The following is a 19514-nucleotide window of genomic DNA, read 5'->3' as shown; positions in this document are numbered from 1 at the left end:
GAATGAGAACTCCTCATACATCAGCCAACATTTATGGTACCACAATCTTATTTTAAATACAATTTTGGTGGCCTGGGTGACTTGGAAGACTGATAACAGGATACAAAACCTATCACCAATAGATGTAATTCTAGCCCAACCCCAGTAACAGAGCTATAACCATCCAACAGCTGTTCAGTAGCATGTGCACACACCATATCTTACTGGAAAGACAGCTACATACTATTCCCTATAAAGCACTGCCCCAGGCTTAGAAGAAAGAACAAACTCTAAGAGTGAGAGAGTTTTACCGCTGACTGGAATAGGGGAAGAATCATGTAGCTTCTACAGGTCAATGTTTAAGCACTCTCTGAAATTTACATTGTAATTACTTGTTACTTGTGATCTGTTAAATAGTCTTCTTTTCTCAGTGGCTACGTCTACACGTGAAGCCTACATCGAAGTAGCCTATTTCGATGTGGCGACATCGAAATAGGCTATTTCGATGAATAACGTCTACACGTCCTCCAGGGCTGGCAACGTCGATGTTCAACATCGACGTTGCACAGCACCACATCGAAATAGGCGCTGCGAGGGAACGTCTACACGCCACAGTAGCACACATCGAAATAAGGGTGCCAGGCACAGCTGCAGACAGGGTCACAGGGCAGACTCAACAGCCAGCCGCTCCCTTAAAGGGCCCCTCCCAGACACACTTGCACTAAACAGCACAAGATACACAGAGCCGACAACGAGTTGCAGACCCTGTGCATGCAGCATGAATCCCCCGCTGCAGCAGCAGCAGCCAGAAGCCCTGGGCTAAAGGCTGCTGCCCACGGTGACCACAGAGCCCTGCACGGGCTGGAGAGACAGCATCTCTCAACCCCCCAGCTGATGGCTGCCATGGAGGACCCCACAATTTCGACGTTGCGGGACACGGATCGTCTACACGGTCCCTACTTCGACGTTGAACGTCGAAGTAGGGCGCTATTCCAATCCCCTCATGAGGTTAGCGACTTCGACGTCTCGCCGCCTAACGTCGAAGTTAACTTCAAAATAGCGCCCGACGCGTGTAGCCGCGACGGGTGCTATTTCGAAGTTAGTGCCGCTACTTCGAAGTAGCGTGCACGTGTAGACACAGCCAGTATGTTCAAAGTGGCAGCTTTCCTGAGCACTACCTCCATTTTTAAAAGAGAAAAACATGTAAAAATGTAATGTTTCGTCAGTTTTAAAGATATTGCAGGAAAAAAAAAAACCATTTTACAATAAAGAAATCAAATCACTTGTATTTTCATGTGGATCAGAAAGCAGTTTTCATACTAAAATATTGCATTTCTTTTATGAGTCAAAGTAAAGATGATACGATACTATTGTCTGAGATTAAAAATATATGTAAGAATGGAATATTGATATCCCCATGCAATATAAAATAAAAGAGGATTGGATGAGGTTCTATGGGAGCTGATAAGAATTATATGATTTCTAGTAAAGAAGTAAAATGACATAAAAAGATAGAGATTGATGACAATAGGAAATAAAGCTATGAAGTGGATCGCAGCAGTAAACAGGGAATAAGTTTACTTACTATGTAGAGCAATTCTGTAGATAGAAGAATATAACAGATAATGTTAATTGAATTATACGCTGTGGACAGCTAGTGTTCTGCTTCTGGAAGATGAATGCCATGACAAAGTCACGGCATCTTGGCCACCACACGTGCTTACTTTTCTGCATTTTGTTAGAAGGATTTAGCATTCTTTGTGAAGCAGCTGTTCTATTTGTAGCAGATATAAGCTGTGTCTACACGTGCACGCTACTTCGAAGTAGCGGCACTAAGTTCGAAATAGCGCCCATCGCGGCTACACGCGTCGGGCGCTATTTTGAAGTTAACTTTGACGTTAGGCGGCGAGACATCGAAGTCACTAACCTCATGAGGGGATCGGAATAGCGCCCTACTTTGACGTTCAACGTCGAAGTAGGGACCATGTAGACGATCCGCGTCCCGCAACGTCGAAATTGCCGGGTCCTCCATGGCGGCCATCAGCTGGGGGGTTGAGAGACGCTCTCTCCAGCCCCTCAGCTCACTGGTGGCCACGTGGAGCGGCCCCTTAAAGGTCCCCTCCCCCTCCCTTCCTCTGCAGGAAGCTGAGGGAACGTGCAGGCTGCAGCCTGCACACGCGGCCAGCCTGCACCACCCTCAGCCCCACAGAGCTGCGATGGCTGCCCGGCAGCCCCCCCAGGGGACCCCCCCCAAGGGAAGCCAGGGCAGCCAGCCCAGCCAGAAGGGCAGCCAGGCTGGGAAGCGACAGCGGGGCCCCTCCTGGACGGAGGCCGAGCTGCGGGACCTGCTGGGGCTCTGGAGCAAGGAGGAGGTGCTCCAGGTAATGGGGAGCAAGAGGCGGAATGCAGATGCATTCGCTCGGCTGGCCGACGGCCTGGCTGCCCGGGGTCATCCTGCCTGCACTCCTGACCACGTCAGGAGTAAGGTCAAGGAGCTGCGGCAGGGTTACTCCCGGGCCCGGGATGCGGCCAGCTGATCTGGGGCCACCCCCGTCACTTGCCCCTTTTACAGGGAGCTCAGGGACATCCTGGGCTCCCGGCACACCTCCTCCCCTCCGGCCACCCTTGACACCTCGGCTGACGAGCCCCAGCAGGCCCTGCAGACGGAGTCCGCCCCGGAGGCAAGCCCCGCACCCCGGGGGCCCCCCCGGAGGCCACCCCGGGACATCGCGGCAGGAGGAGGAGGAGGAGGAGGACGGGGGCTCCTCCTCCGCAGAATCCAGCCTGCAGATCCTCCTCCTGCCATCCTGGAGCAGCAGCAGGGCCTCCGCCCCCCCGGGGATCTCCGGACCGTGGGAGCGGACCGACAGGTAGGTACCCCGTCTGGTGGACACCCCTGGGCTTGAGGGGCGGGGGTAAGAGATATGTGTCCAGGGCCCCCCACATGCTCACGTGGCCATGGCCTCAAGGACACCAGGGCCATGGCCCTCACAGCACTGCATCCATCAGCCCCTGCCCCCCACCACCCCGCATGACAGTGCCATGCCCCATCCCCGGGCCAGGGGGGAGCGGAACCTCGAGGGGTCCCCGGGAGGAGGGGGTGGGACACCCTGCAGCAGCAGCATGTGATGGAGTGAGGGGAGTGCCAAAGGGAGACTCAGGCTACATATGAGCAACAAGAGCCGAATAGCTCCCAGGGGCAAAGGAGGATCCTGGGGCTACAGCTGGCAGGTGACACCTCTGCCCTGAACAAACAGGAGGGAGGAGCCGAGCTGGCTTGGACTTGGGGGGCGAGGGCGGGGCCCACAGGTAGAGGCTAGGGGAAGGGAGACCTGGAAGGCAGCCAGCCTGAGGAGGGGGAAAGCTGCATCCCAGAGGGGCCCCCCTTGGGGTCTTCTCCCCACGACGGGTTGGAAGGACTGTCTCTTCCGACAGCTGGTGCTATCACTCCTGCCAGAAACTGGCCATCTGTGGCCTAAGAAACCTCTCCTGCTCTCAGACCCTGCGGGGTGAAGTGAGAGTCGCTCCCACCAGGGGACAGGGTGCAGGGCAGGGGGACCCCTGAACCCCATCCATCACAGCAGCATCTCCCGGGGATGGGGATGGGGAACCTGCAGCACAGGGCTGGGGGGACAAAGGCCACGGCTCGGGGCCCACACTAACGCCTGTCTCCATTCTTCTTCCCCCCCTCCTCTCCTGTGTCCTGCACCTGCACCATCAGAAGGACCGGAAGAGAGCGCCGGCGAGGCGTCAGTCATCCCGGAGAGCCCTCCGGGACCATCGCTCCAGGGCAGCCCCTCGGCCAAGGAGCGACCGGCCCCACGGCGGGCTAGACGGCGGACCCCGTGCCACCAACCGCCAACGGCGACGGACCCCCAGCTGCTGGCCATCCACCGTCGACAGCTGGAGGTCGCGGAGCAGCACCTCCAGCTGCAGGAGCGGGCGCTGGCCTGGCGCCAGGAGGCATGGGGGGCCTACATGGACACATTTAACCGCCTAGTGGACTACCTGGCCCCCCATGCCGCGCCGGCCGCAACCTCGCCCGCCCTGCCTGCTCCTGCAGCCCACCACCAGCTGCTCCGCCCGTCGCCGTCCCGTCTGCCGTCACCCCGCCACCCACCGGCGAGGGCCGGAGCACTGAGGGACCCCTGGAGCCACCTGACACTCGCCAGCCACCGTACCTTCCGGTCCAGCCCGCTCCCACCCAGCCACAGACCAGGCTGCAAGCGCGGCGGGGCTCCCAGCCGCCAACACCCAGTGCCGGGCTATAGGGGCAAGGGGCCCGGGACGTGGCCCCCCCCTTGTATATAGTTGGACCCTGTTTTTTTCGGCCCCCAGTTTGCCCCGTCCCCCCCATGTAAATAGTTCTCCCCTTTATCCTCCCTGGTTTTCTTTTTATTATTGCGGACAGTTGTTTCTTTGGATTGTTTTATTTTTGTACATATTGCTTTTGTTCAACGTTTGTACCTAGTTTTTGGTTTGTGGTTCACATATTTATTTACAGTCAGAAAAAAAAAGGCTTCAGAAAGAAAAAAAAATATTTACGTTCAGCCACAAGTGCGTGCTGTCATTTGTCCAGGACAAGTGGGGGGGGGGCGGTGGGGTGCTCCATGGTGTGGGCGTTGGGGCAGGAGTGTGGGGGAGGAAGGGGCGGGCAGTAGGGGGCCTGGGCAGAGTTCACCCCGCGGCCTGTTCATCGAAGTGGGCCCACAGGGCCTCCTGGACCCGGGTCCCCTCGGGGTCCACCTGCCGACTGGGGGCAGCAGGTGGCTGGACGTGTGCCCTGGCGGCCTCCCCAGCCCAGCCCTGGAAAAAGGTCTCCCCCTTGCTCTCGACCAAATTGTGCAGGGCGCAGCAGGCACCCACAATCTGGGGGATGTTGTTGGGGCCCGCATCCAGGCGGGTCAGGAGACATCTCCAGCGTCCCTTCAGGCGGCCAAATGAGCGCTCCACCACCTGGCGCGCGTGGTTCAGGCACTCGTTGAAGCGCTCCTGGCTAGCGGAGAGATGGCCCGTGTAGGGGTGCATGAGCCACGGCCGGAGGGGGTAGGCCGCATCTGCGATGACGCAGAAGGGCATGGTGGTGTCCCCCAGAGGGATCTCCCGCTGGGGGATGTAGGTCCCCGCCTCCAGCCAGCAGCACAGGCCCGAGTTCCGGAAAACCCAGGCGTCGTGGGTGCTGCCAGGCCAGCCCACGTAAATGTCCTGGAAACGTCCCCGGCTGTCCACCAAGGCCTGGAGGACGACAGAATGGCAGCCCTTTCGATTGAGGTATCGTCCTCCACTGTGATGCGGGGCGCGGATGGGGATGTGAGTCCCATCCAGAGCCCCGAAGCAGTTGGGGAAGCCCAGGGTGGCAAAGGCTGCAATGGTGGCATCTGGGTCCCCCAGCCTCACGAGCCTGTGCAGGAGCATGGCGTTGATGGCACGCACAACCTGCAGAGAAAGCACATGGGACAGCACCAATGAGGGGTGAGCAGGGTGTGCGTGGCCCTGCCCTGCCCTGCTCTGGCCCCCCTGCCCTGGCCCCCATGCCCTGCCCTGCCCTGGCCTCCCCTCCCCTGCCCTGCCCTCCCCCCATGGGTTTGCTTACCTCCATGAAGACAGCCCCGACGGTGGCCTTGCCGACACCAAACTGCTGTCCCACGGATCGGTAGCTGTCCGGAGTGGCCAGCTTCCAGACAGCGATGCCGACCTGTTTCTGCACTGTGAGGGCACACCGCATGGCAGTGTCCTGGTGCCTGAGTGCAGGGGTGAGCCACTGGCACAGCTCCAGGAATGTCTGCCGGGTCATCCTGAAGTTCCTGAGCCAGTGGTCGTCGTCCCGCTCCCCAAGCACCAGCCGCTCCCACCAGTCGGTGCTGGTGGGGTAGCTCCACAGCCGCCGGCGTGTGAGGCGGCGGGGGGGCGGGGTGCTGCAGGGGTAGGGGTTGAGCCCTGCTGCCCTGGGGGCATCTCCTCCCCTGGGGCAAGGAGGTGCTCAGCTGCCTCCCGCATGGCATGGGTCAGGGCAAGCCCTGCTCCTGCCGGGAGGGCTGGGTGGACCTCTAGCTGCTGCTGCTGCTGCTGCTGCTGGGGGTCCATGACTGCGGCGCCCGGGGTCTGTGTGCCTATGGCTCCTCAGACCACGTGCTGTGCAGGCTGAGTGTGTCTGGGAGGGGCCCTTTAAGGGAGCGGCTAGCTGTTGCCCCGGAAGCGCTAGTCCACCCTGTGACCCTGTCTGCAGCTGTGCCTGGCATCCCTATTTCGATGTGTGCTACTTGGGCGTGTAGACGTTCCCTCGCTGCGCCTATTTCGATGTTGGGCTGTGCAACGTCGAAGTTGAACATCGACGTTGCCGGCCCTGGAGGACGTGTAGATGCTATTCATCGAAATAGCCTATTTCGATGTCGCCACATCGAAATAGGCTACTTCGATGTAGGCTTCACGTGTAGACGTAGCCATAGAGATATAAAGGAGGTATGAGAAGCTCTATGGGCACAGACGCAACGAAGATTTTCCATTCATGGATTGATCTGAGGATGTCCAGACTCAGAAAGGAGCTTAGAGGCTTTGGGTTAAGATGGTCTGTTGCTACCAATAAAGCCCACCTGCAGGAAAGCAGTGAAAGTTTGCACACTAACTCCATGCCTTCATGTTCTGCTGCAGAGAGGTGTTGGGACTGAGCCATTAATGTTAGTCTGGGAAATAGGATTTTTACAACCCTCTACACAAAGTGAAGGAGGTAGAGGCAGCTCTGGAATATCTGGTGGCACAAGAAGGTGACAGCATTCTGCAGCTCTATGGACCTTGAAGCAATTTACAAAGGAGTAGAAAGACCCCCGATAACAATAGACTCACAACAAGACTCAGCGCGGCAGAGGAAACTGTTCCAGCACCAGCCTGTTTCAGGATGCTGTTAACTCTTGATACTGCTAGTAAGCCAGCCATTTTCTGTCCAAGATAGAATCGCAAGAGGACCCCGAAGTTGAATTATTTATTTAAGAGCATGTAGCTGCTGCAGCTCAGTAAGAGCTCTGATCTCTGTCTGGCCTCTTTTGGTGCAGGCACAAACCACTCTTCAGATCTGAGGTGAGGACATTGCTACAGGGGTAGTCCATGAAACTGACGGTGCATCTCCAAGGAAGAAGCCCAGTAGAGGTTTCAAGGTGACCCTCTTTCTCTAAGAATGGGGCTGTTCTCCTTTGCTTGGCACCTGACAGACTTGGCAGCTGACTGGTTCAAGTCTGAGATCCCAACAATACAGAAATTAATGAACTAGATATTGAAGCATTTCATATGGGTATGTCCGGGAGATTTACTGAGTGTATTATCACCTTGTGGAGGCTTTGAAGATATCACTGCAGACACAGCTTCACAATAAATCTGTAAGGACAGCTACACAGGCCAATAAGCCATCGGGGAAATATTAAAGAATGGGGTCTTAGAGAAAGGGGACAATAAAAGGTGCTTACTTAGAGTACAGAAAGAATACACAAAAGGAAGTTCTGGTGGATTTTTCTTGTGGGAAACAGGGATGCAGAGAAACTCAAGCTCCACTTTATTTGCAAGCATGGGAAGATGGATGGTTTGACTAGCTCCTGGACTACAATAAGCCCTGTGAGCACTGTGGGTCCTTGCAACTGGAAAGCTGTCCGGTCTGGTAGTTTTGGGGTGTGCCACATTAGTACAGGAATGTTTGGTAAGTCCTGTGCCATGTGTTCTGGCAGCCCATGTTATAAGCTTCAGGATAACGAAATAAATGAGCTACCTGGCAGACTTGGAGAAACCTGACAATGCAGCATTCCATGAAAGCCAAATTAACATCAAATGAATTCAAGAGCCATCTCAGGCCATGTCAGTTTGAAAGAAAAATGAGACACATTTCATCATTCTCAAAACATTTGTATTGTTGATTATACCAACTATTTGGAAGCTTGAAATATTTACTTGACTATTTTTTCTCCAAATCCTGCCACATTGGCTTATCATTACACGATTTCTCATGAATTCTAGGTATTGGGAATGTTAATACATAAATCACGTAAAGCATTTATTTTAAAACATATTGACTGGAATTTTTAAACAAATAAGGGACAATTGAGGAGCATACTGTTCTTGACAGGGTTAAATTCTCATCAATAATATGACCAAAAACAGCGTGAGATAATAGAAATAATAAAAATAAACCAACCAATAAAAACCATTGCATATTACAATTATGCTAATGTAACATAGTGAGCTAATCAAGCTCCAATACAGATAATGCATATAAAGGTCTCATGCATCTGTTAAGTCCTATTTAAGTGCTATACAGATGCTGAGTAATGAGCTGCATTTTGCCCTTTGAGTTTTGAAAAACTACCTTTCATTCTGATTGTATCAGAAAATTAATTTGTTCTGTACTTGAGCAAATCAGAAACTGGTTCATTCATAAAAATGCAGTTTTGAACAATGCAGTTTACAGTATCCATGGAAATAAACTGGTTTCAGATTGATTGCAAGTTTTTTATTCTTTTTATCAGTTAAAAAAAAAATGGTTAGTTCCTAGAGGCATTGACATGTACAGTATTTCAACTGCCATGACTGGAACTATAGAGACCTTGACAACAACATTTGGCATGACACATTAAAGCCACTGAAAGCAGTGGAGTGGCATTAAGTCACATCACCTCGAGATCTGGCCCGAATGATTTCCCCAGTAGGGTGAAGTTGTAAAACAACAAAACAAAGAGCTTTGTCATAATGTTCTTCATCCTGGATGTAGGTAATTTCTTAATTAAGATGAAATTGCCCCCAAATGAGGAGGGTCACATGCTGCGTGTGCTGGACCTCTTTTATCCTGCAGTAGCCCTTCACAGAGTGCATAAGAGTAGCCATGAAAGATGTCTGTGCAGCCCTCAAAACCAGGAAGGGGAAGACATCCAAGTCATCTATAAGTAAAATGAGTAGCAACAAGCCCCATGGTTGGCAACTTAAATAGCAAGAAGAGCCTTTTTTTTTTCAAATTCACTAAGAAAACTCAGTAATTCAAGAGCCACAGTACATGTGAATATGAGATGGTCCTTAATAAATAACATCAAATCATACGTTTTGTAACCCCTATTTTAAGAAAGGATTTGTAATGTGATACAAGTTTGCTGAAGGACAGTCACAAACTTTTTTCATATTCTATATCCTCACACTTTACATGTGTGTGTTGGTATCATTATCTTCCTGACTTTCACTCCTGAACCTATATTAATTATGCCAATTTTACTTCATGTTTAATTTCAGTTTCTTTCTTAAAATGTGCATTGCCATTTATAGCAGGAATGCCGCAAGCTTCCTTTTCCTTTTCAAAATCAAGACTTGCAACAATCAAAATACAGACCCAGTATCATATCCTACAATGCACCACACATATGAAAGGGGGAGTTACCCAATGTTTCACGATTACATATAGTTTTGCTATTTAGATATGAGTTGTTCGTTGTTGGGCTTTTAGACGTTGGCTGTTTATGAAATAATAGGGAGGTTTTGTTTTTTTTTAACTTTGAAATTATAGTATTGGGAGCCACAAAGAAGTACATAGAGAGCCACATCTGGCTCTGGAGCTGCAGGTTTCAGACCCCTGGACAGGCTTATTAGATCTGCATTTACTGAGATCCAAAGGCACAAAAGTCTCACACGTGTACTTTGGAGGGGAAGATCATAAGTAGTAAGTATGGTCATTGTATCTGGGAATATAAAGTGCAGCTCTGTAGTGAGTCTAGACTAGGGTGTTAAGTCTGTCCTTCAGCCCTGGAGAGCTCCCCACACAAGGCCCGGTTTCCTGTTTTGTGCAGAGAGGGTTGAATTTTAGTCAATCTGCATATCACATCATCCTAATTATCCAGCTCTTTGTATTAATGATGAAATAATACAATCTTCTATTTTCTCTAATGAAGTTTATTATGGAAACATTTTATGTGCCTATTTTTAAAAAATGAAATTCCATTAAAAGTCAGTGTCTCAGATCTTATCAATTCTATTACATTACAACATGAAACATTTCATCAGGAAAAAGGAAAGACTGAATCAAAACCAACCCTAGCCTTTGATAATACAGATAAAAAATGAATGCTTTCACTTTTCAATTTTTGTGTTAACATTCTGAGCCAAACTTTCCTTATGTGAAGTTTTTTAATGAAAAGAGAATGAGGTATCTCATTCTCATTGAGACACATTTAGTCTGCTTTACTGGGTTTTGCTATTGTGTTCTTTTTCTCTGGGAATGCTATGAAATGCTATGCACATCACTGTGGAATTTTTTTCTCAGTTTAATAAAGAAAACTTGATAAAAGAATTGACACCAGTTACCACTGGGAAAAACAGGTTTGTCTAAAGGACCTTTTAATAATTAGGATGACACTACACTTTGCATGCTGTCAGTACCCAATGACAATTGCTACGAGACCACTGATACACTGGGATGCTTCCTCTGTCATTGTTGGACAGTAGGAACTTTAGTTTCAATGATTTTCTGTCATCATCTGAAAGTGATAGGGTCAATGAATGGTAATAGCAAGATAAAGGATTCCTTGATACCCCATAGAGGAAGCAGTATGTTTTGCTGTTTTCCCAGCACATTCCATAGATGTGACTCTAGGGTGAATACAACTTAAAATTTTGGCATAGGCTTGAAATCTTATATTTTTTATTGAGCTACTGCACAGCATGGCTGGTATGCTGCTTTGACTAAAGATAGATCACACCGGGTAGCTGACAGCAGTAAAAATATTGGACCTCATTTGTAGCTGCCAGAGGCTGAGGGATTCTTATTTTACTGTTTTTAGAAGAGAAAGTCATAACCCATTTGAATAGCTGTAGCAAGCGAATGTATAAACTGTGTCAAGAGAGTAAAAATATCACTTATAAAGCACATAGTAGAATTACGTGTCGTACGTATCTAATTGGCTTAAATTGCTTAGTTCGATCTTTAGTAAACCACAATTTACGCCATTTAATTTGTCTAACCTCAGCTATTTTCCTTATGCAAAAAGCTCATCACTCTAGAAGGAAGTATCATTCCTAGAATTATATACAGATGAAAGAAAGAGGGTTCTTCATCCTTCATATTTGTCATAGAGATGACTGTAATTAGGACAGTTGGATCCTGTTTCCCAGAATTGTGGGAAAACAGAGGCCTGATTCTAACTGCAATTGTATGTATTCAAACCTCACTGTTCATACACTGGCTTGACTGCATTGACTTCAAAATAATTACTCTTGATTCCTCCTGATTCACATCATCTTAACTAAGATCACATTCAGGCCCTGTAAGTCTCTGGTGGGTCCAGATGCATTTTTTTTTCCCCCTGAACTGGCCTTGGGGATGCGATTGTTTATAATCAAGGATGGTCATTTCTTTTATTTTAAGAGTAAATAGCAAATAATAAAATCAGAGGTAAGAGTCCAAAATCATATGTAAATAAAATGAAAATTTGACTCTCAAGTAGGCATTTTTAGGATAAGAGAAAACTAAGCACTAGAACTTGTCATTCAATGACATTTCCAAATCAAAAGTTACAGACTTTCAAGTGATATCATAATTACTTGTGAATTAGCCTTCTCCCTCCATTGACTCCCCCCTTTTCCAACCAGTTCTACTGATGACGTGTCAGAAGTTAGGAAAACAAATAACTAACAAACAAACCTACCGGCGTGGTCCAGTGCGTAGGAGAACAGTCTAGGACTCAGAAGACAAGAGTTTATACTCCTGGCTCTGCCCCTGGCGTGAGATATGACCTCAGAAAAGTCACTTTACTTCTCTGCACCTCTATCTCCCCTCCTGTTTTTTGCCTTGTCAATTTCAATTGGAATTCCCTTAAGGTAGGCAGTGTCTCTGTGTTTATATAGTACCTTGCTCAGTGTGGCCCCAGTCTTATTTGTGACCTTAAGGCACTACTAAAATAAACAGGAATCAGTTTTTCCATAGGGCGAGCACCACCTTCTTATCAAGCATCAAGGTGCTCCTCTTTGGCCACACCTTCACATATTAGTGTTCTAAGGACATAAATAAACTACCCTTATATATTTGCTTCCTTTAGGAATGGGGAAGGAATCACTTGTAACACATCCTAGTCAACAGACTTAAGACACCATTGCTAGGAGCTTAGACAGCACAGCCAGGGGAGCAGTTTTAACCCAAGTAGAATTATTTGGCCTTTCGCTCAAGCCTACAATGGGTAACAGCATAAACAAAGTATGTTGTGTCTCTTTACTAAGAAACGCTTTGAATATTACTCACGATTATATAACAGCATATAATGCTGGCCGTCTAAGTAGTTGGTAACTACTGAGATTTCAGACCACTGTGTCAATAATGATAAATATGAGTCAACAGTGTGATATTATTGCAAAAAAATCAAACATGCTTCTGGGAGGCATTAACAGGAGCGTTGTGAGCAAGACATGAGAGATAATTCTTCCACTCTGCTCTGATTAGGCACCAGTTGGAGTATTGTGTCCAGTTCTGGGCACCACATTCCAAAAGTGATGTGGAGAAGGTGGGGAGGATCCAGAGAAGAGCAACAAAAGTAATTAAAGGTCTAGATCTATGAGGGAAGAGTGAAAGAATTGGATTTTTTTAGTTTGGAGAAGTGAAGACTGAGAGGAGACATGCTAACAGTTATCAAGTAATAAAGGGGTGGTACAAGGAAGAGGGAGAAAAAATGTTCTCCTTGACCTCTGATGATGGGATAATGGGCTTATATTGCAGCAAAGGAGGTTTAGATCGAGCATCAGGTAAAACTTCCCATCTGTCACAGTGGTTAAAGACTGAAATAAATTGTGTAGAAAGGATGTGGAATCTCCATCACTGGAAATATTTTAGGGCATGTTTGATAACATCTGTCAGGGATGATCTGTCTGGTGCCTGGTCCTGCCATGAGGGTAGGGGAATGGATTTGATCTCTTGAGGTCCCTGCCAGTTCTAGTATTCTATGATTCTATCTCTCTGATTATCTTTCTTAAATGTCCTCTCTTTACAATGGAGGGGTGGGAAACTAAACATTTTAGCCATTTCCTAGTAACTGGTAATGAAAGATTTGCTGTTGCATTGTAACACCATATTACAGTAAAGCACAAAGCATAGCCTGTATTTCATTGTACAAGTCCAGAATAAATGTTACCACCTTCCAATTATGAGCAGCGCCTTTATTTACTTGCACAGCACAACATTAAGACATTTGACAGACCATTGCTCATGCACTTCATTGTCAAAGCATTAGTGAAATGTAGCATAAACGTTAAATTTGCAAGTGCTGTCTAATCAATAAGAAGATCACACAATCCGAATAATGCTATGATATGTGACATTATCTATTCAATTGTTATGTTCCTTGGGACTGGTGAATGCTGTCATATTGAAAACGAACACCTTTTGTGCTGAGGGACTTTTCACCTCATTTAGTGCTTTTAATTAATATATTGCAAAATGAGGTATCAGGTTCAATAAATTTTGTGTCATAACAAAACAAAGATACAAACAATATTTGTAGCAGTAATGTTCTAGGTAAACTGTAGGGAACTTACCTCTGTAGTGCATTTAGCAAGAATAGCGTTTTCAGACAGCATAAATCTTGCCACAGAAGCAATACCTGGACCTCGTTCTTTATATTTTCACACTAAGAACCAAAGTGTGCTTTGGTATAGTTTTCACATGCATCCAATTAGTATACAAACCAGAATAAATTGCTAATAAAAATGTTCAGTAAAAGAGGCCCTGTAAACTGTCATAAAAGGCTCCTATATCTATGGCACCCGAGATATTAATGTGACAAGGCTATTACTATGCATTCTATCCCTTAAGTTTTTGATATAGATATTTTCCCTGCAGCCAAGTTATTTTAATTTGTGCACAGCAACAGCATTTTTTCCCTTGAAAGGTATCTCTGTGAATCAAATTGCACCATCTCCAACAGAATGGCCTATGGCTTACAGCTCACTGGACACATCATGTATTATCTTGTGTGGTGACGAATGTACTTCCTGTGCCAAAAGAGTTACTTGTATAGAGCTTCCCAGTACTGTCAGCTGAAGCCCCATGCAGCATGACAATGCTGTAAAGTTACTCTGTTACAATATTTTAAAAGGGTTCACATTCTACCATTCAGGTCTCCCAGTTCCTGAACCATTTTTCAGTGTCATCACAAAGTGTTTCTTTGTCTTTCAATAAAGGTGATCCTAACAGGATTAAATGTAATTTAGAGTCAATAAGGTGAAGACTGGTATCAGGCAGTATCATAGGAGAATGGTTTATCAGCGTGTATAGGATTTGCAAGGTTTTCTATGACCCAGTCTGCTGTAAAAAATGAAATTGCATGAAAGCTGTCATTCTCACTTAAAGCCACCATCTCACTGCTTCTAAAGTGCAAGCAAATCCATTCACAGTCCATTAAAGGAATAAGAATGGTACATCATACCTTATGAGTAAAAGCACATTTACAAGAAAACTGAAAACATAATGTAAAATTCCCATCACAGTCTCATTTATTGTGGCTATAGTGGTAAATAAAATGTTTTCAGTTCTGCATGATACTCTGGCTTAATATACAAAAGCATGTAAAGCCAACTACATGAAAAGGCTTGAGGTTGGATTCCTAGAGTGGCAGGTCCTAAATCATAAGACTGCTAGAAGTAATATTCAGCATATTGGTTCCTCAGGTCTGTCTCTACATGCATATAGTACATGTGGCGAGAAGGTCATTCTTTACAAAGTTTCCTTCCCAGTGGCAAGACAAAATCAGGAAGCAATGGCTTCTCAGCAGAGCAATGGCATGCTGTTTAAACAATGGTGGATAAAAATATTAGCAAAATTCTTTCAGTTTGTTAACAAAACTAAGCACTTTCACTGGCAGCATTCTGCCTCTCGGCCATGAGACATAACATAGTTGTTGACAAAACAAAGCTGTTTGGATGCTCTGTGAAGCCTTCTTTTGACAAAGAGGATGTCCAGGACAATGGACAGCCCTGTCTGCTGTGCTTCCGGGTGCCTGTTTCGTTGAGAGAGCAGCTGGCCAGTTTGGCCGCTCTAACAACAGAGTGGAGAACTCTCCCATTTGGCTCTTGTGTGTGGCCACACGCTGTTGACAGTTTTGTCGGGAGATCTTTTCTGTCAGCGACTTCTGTGAACAGAGTGCTGCAGTGTAACCATAGCCCTAGAGTTTGTGGATATTTCTCCAGCTAGAAACCACTAGAGGTTGAGGTTAGGGAGAACAGTCATTTGTCATAGTGGGATGACTGACTTTAGGATGTCAGCAACCAGAGGGTGATATAGTTTCACACACTAGCCAGTCTGGGTTAATTCAAGCCTGTTTGCTGGAATTGAGGGTATGCAAAAATACACTGAATGGAAAATTAGTTACAAACTTCACTGTGGTAACACCTTCTCTCTCCAAAATATAGTATGTTACATTTACAAAGAATCTTTCTAATTCACAACTGTGGTGGGCCCTATGAAGTAAGTACTCTTACCCCCAATTTTTATAGAAGAGGATACAGAGAGGGTAAATGACTTAAGTGTGTGTGAAAGAGTGAGGGAACAACCCTTAAACAGCCAGGCTACGTTTACACTACACCGATCTTTCGAAAGAAGCCCTTCCAGAAGATTTCTTCCAAAAGAACCTTTTTTAAAGAGTGCATCCACACACAAAAAAGGGGATCAAAAGAATTTGAAAGAGAGCATCCACACAGTCCCCACTCTTCTGAAAAATGGACCAGGGATCAAAAAATCAGGCCCATGAGGACTGCTCTTTTGAAACAAAAGGGCCTGTGGAGCATTTACACACATTTTCTTTCAAAAAACAGCTTTCAGAAGGGGGCGTTCTTCCCGAAATTGGGAAAAAATAGTGATTTTGAAAAGAATGCCTCATTCGTTTGATTTACTTTCAAAAGAATGGTTTTTGTGTGTAGACACTCCACGGGATCTTTCAAAAGAGGCCTCTTCTTTCAAAAATTTTTTGAAAGAACTTGCTAGTGTAGACACAGCCCAAGTGAAATCCAAACACATACAGGAAATCAAAAGTTCATACACAGAGACCACGTCTACACTTGTAATCAGGGTGATGGGAGATTACTAATGAATGTTGCGCATGCAGCACTTCATTGGGCAAATTCTCCCCTGCGGCAACTTCGAAGTGTCAAACTTTGAAGTGCTGGCATGCCGTGTAGCCACAGGCACTTCGATATACAAATGAATAAAATGAGAAACAGATGTTAACAGATTTCCCTCCGTGATACTGAAGATTAGGAATCTGCCTGTCAAATCTCTAACAAGCACTTACTGTGTGAGAAAAGTTACCTAAAACTCTTTCTGCCTTGGTTATTCCATTTTCAAGTGGAAATCATAACTGCTTACTTTGAAGTGGTTGTCTGTGGCCTAACAAAATAATATTGTTAAGTATTGTGGTCAGCTAATGGAAGAGAGATGAGAACTTCCTTGTAGCCAGCTTTGTGCTCATGCCTCTATACCCTAGGGAAAGTAATGAGCAGTAAGATGATCATTATCACTTTTTATGGAGTAATTCTATTCAAGACTTTTTAACGTGTGGAATTTTGCCAGGAAATTTGCATGAAGCACAAGTGTACACTTGTAAACTCATCTGTGCCTAATTGGCAGTTTCAATGTTGTCTTTTTTGGGGGGAACTACAGCCCAACATACAACTATTGAACAGATTCTAGAAAGTGGTATTGGAAGTCCAAATTAAAGTCTGTGGTATTCACTGAGTAAGAATTATTCCATTTTGTGGTACAGATCTCTCTTTGGTGGCAAGCGGGGCACGACAGGGACAAAATCCTATTGCATTTTTAGATACAATAAAAGTGTAACCAAATACAAAATAATTGTGTTTAAGGTACCAATTTTTGCGTGTCACAATTCTGATAAATTTACAGAACTCATGAGTGACATCCAAATGTAAAGCGTTGAAAAAGAAACTGAAGAAAAAAATACCTAAGCAAGCCGTGTTCCCAAGTATTGTCAGTACTCTTTTCTTGGGAATAGCATGTTGCTGGGTGGGAAAATGCCAAACATTTTTAAGGTGGTTGTTCTTTTCTGATGGGTGAGCCCCATTTACTTGCATCAGTATGCAGCTTACTGTTTTGAAATTGTATTAGTCCATATACAATTTCTTTAAAAATATTCCCCAAGGTCCTTATTTTTTAAAACTGAATGAGTTTGTTTAAATCTCATGTTTATCATCTTTCCTCATCACATTTTTTAAGCTTAATTGTACATGGTGTTCTGTATTATATGCCATTAAGGTCAATTATATCCTAAAATATGGTGATCGCTACTGAATATGGTAATCTAAGGGAGGTATATAAATAGTAAGTAGACACTATTAATTCTATCTAGCTTGATTTATCATCTGCTTCTCTAGAAGTGAAATGTACCCTCCTATTTAACTTGTGCACTGCATCTAGAAATTCAACAGCAGTTGCAAACAAATTTTGTGCTGGGCACTATGTTGTGGATGTTTTTAGTGTGTTAACTGGGATTATGGAATTTGCTCCTTTATATATATAAAACTTAATGACAGACTCTTGCAACTTTGTCTACTTGCAGCCGTTGTTTCTTACATGATCCTCAGCCACCTAAATTATCACAGTCTCATTATTTGGTCAAATTAAATCTAAAATATTGTTTCTAATATTAAAAAAAAATCTACTACCCTGATCTGCTTTTAAATTGACAAAAATCTCTTCCAGTTTTAACAGAGCTGGTCAAAAAATTGCATGAAAATATTTACACTCGGACTATGTGATTTTAGAACATAAGAACATAAGAACATAAGAATGGCCATACTGGGTCAGACCAAAGGTCCATCAAGCCCAGCATCCCATCTGCCGACGGTGGCCAATGCCAGGTGCCCCAGAGAAGGAGAACAGAAGACAAGTGATTTATCTCCTGCCATCCATCTCCTGCCCTTGTTATGAAGGCTAGGGCACCATACTTTATCCCTGGCTAATAGCCATTTATGGACCTGACCTGCAAAAATTTATCAAGCTCTTTTTTAAACCCTAATAGAGTCCTGGCCTTCACAGCCTCCTCGGGCAAGGAGTTCCACAGGTTGACTGTGCGCTGTGTGAAGAAAAATTTCCTTTTATTAGTTTTGAACCTACTACCCATCAATTTCATTTGGTGTCCCCTAGTTCTTGTATTATGGGAAAAGGTAAATAATTTTTCTATATTCACTTTCTCCACACCATTCATGATTTTATATACCTCTATCATATCGCCCCTCAATCGCCTCTTTTCCAAACTGAAAAGTCCCAGTCTCTCTAGCCTCTCCCCATATGGGACCCTTTCCAAGCCCCTAATCATCTTAGTCGCCCTTTTCTGAACCTTTTCTAATGCCAATATATCTTTTTTGAGGTGAGGAGACCACATCTGCACGCAGTACTCGAGATGTGGGCGTACCATAGTTTTATATAGGGGAAGTATGATATCTTTTGTCTTATTATCGATCCCTTTTTTAATAATTCCTAACATCCTATTTGCCTTACTAACTGCCGCTGCACACTGCGTGGATGTCTTCAGAGAACTATCCACTATAACTCCAAGATCCCTTTCCTGATCTGTCGTAGCTAAATTTGACCCCATCATGTAGTACGTGTAATTTGGGTTATTTTTTCCAACATGCATTACCTTACACTTACCCACATTAAATTTCATTTGCCATTTTGCTGCCCAATCACTCAGTTTGCTGAGATCTTTTTGTCAATTTTCTCAATACCAAATACTTTTGTGGAAAATGTTGATTTCTGGGGTTTTTTTAAAAAGTTTTTCAATTTACAACAACAAATCTTTAGCTTAAATTGAAATTTCAATTTTTTGTTTCAGTTGAACTTAGACCACTATTTCTGTCTTTCATTATTTGGGAAATGAAACACTTTTTTTTTTTTCATTTTGGGTGCTTGGATCTTCAGTTTTCTCCCCTCTTCCCCTCCTTTTAGCAGATGAAAAACGTTAGAAACCAATAAGGAAGTGTGGCAAGTTTTACTCCCCCCTCCTCACATTGCTCCCATGGTGGGACGGGATGGGGCATAAGTGCTTGCCTTACATCCACTTACAGTATCACACTACTGAAGCAGAGCCTGGAGATCTATTGTTAAGTCAGCAGCCCAGTTACAATTTGCAGAGGTATGTCTCCTCAAGCTGGAAATTAAAACTCCAGCCTGAACTGTAGACACAGTCTATAGACAAGATGCAACAGGATGACATATGCAAGTATGACAGAGAAGATAGAGCAACAGCGTCAAATAACACGTCAGACTTTGTTACCATGGCAATAGTCACGTCCTTCATTTACAGACAGGCACTGAAAAGTTGCAAGGAACTTTCACCTCCCAGTGTATGACTAGGCCATCCACTCATGTAGGAGGATTTAGTCCCCCATCCTGCAAAGAATGTGGTAAATCCTGTTAACAAGGTCCTCAGCTGGTGCAAAAGGAGGTCAGTCTATTGAAGTCAATGGAAGTCTAACAGTTTATACCAGTTGAGGATCTGTCCCATTGACTTTGATCAGAC

Source organism: Carettochelys insculpta, chromosome 4 (genome assembly GCF_033958435.1).
Source record: "Carettochelys insculpta isolate YL-2023 chromosome 4, ASM3395843v1, whole genome shotgun sequence".
NCBI classification, from domain to species: domain Eukaryota; kingdom Metazoa; phylum Chordata; order Testudines; family Carettochelyidae; genus Carettochelys; species Carettochelys insculpta.
The sequence above is the reverse complement of the archived record's forward strand: the minus strand, read 5'-3'. Positions refer to the sequence as shown.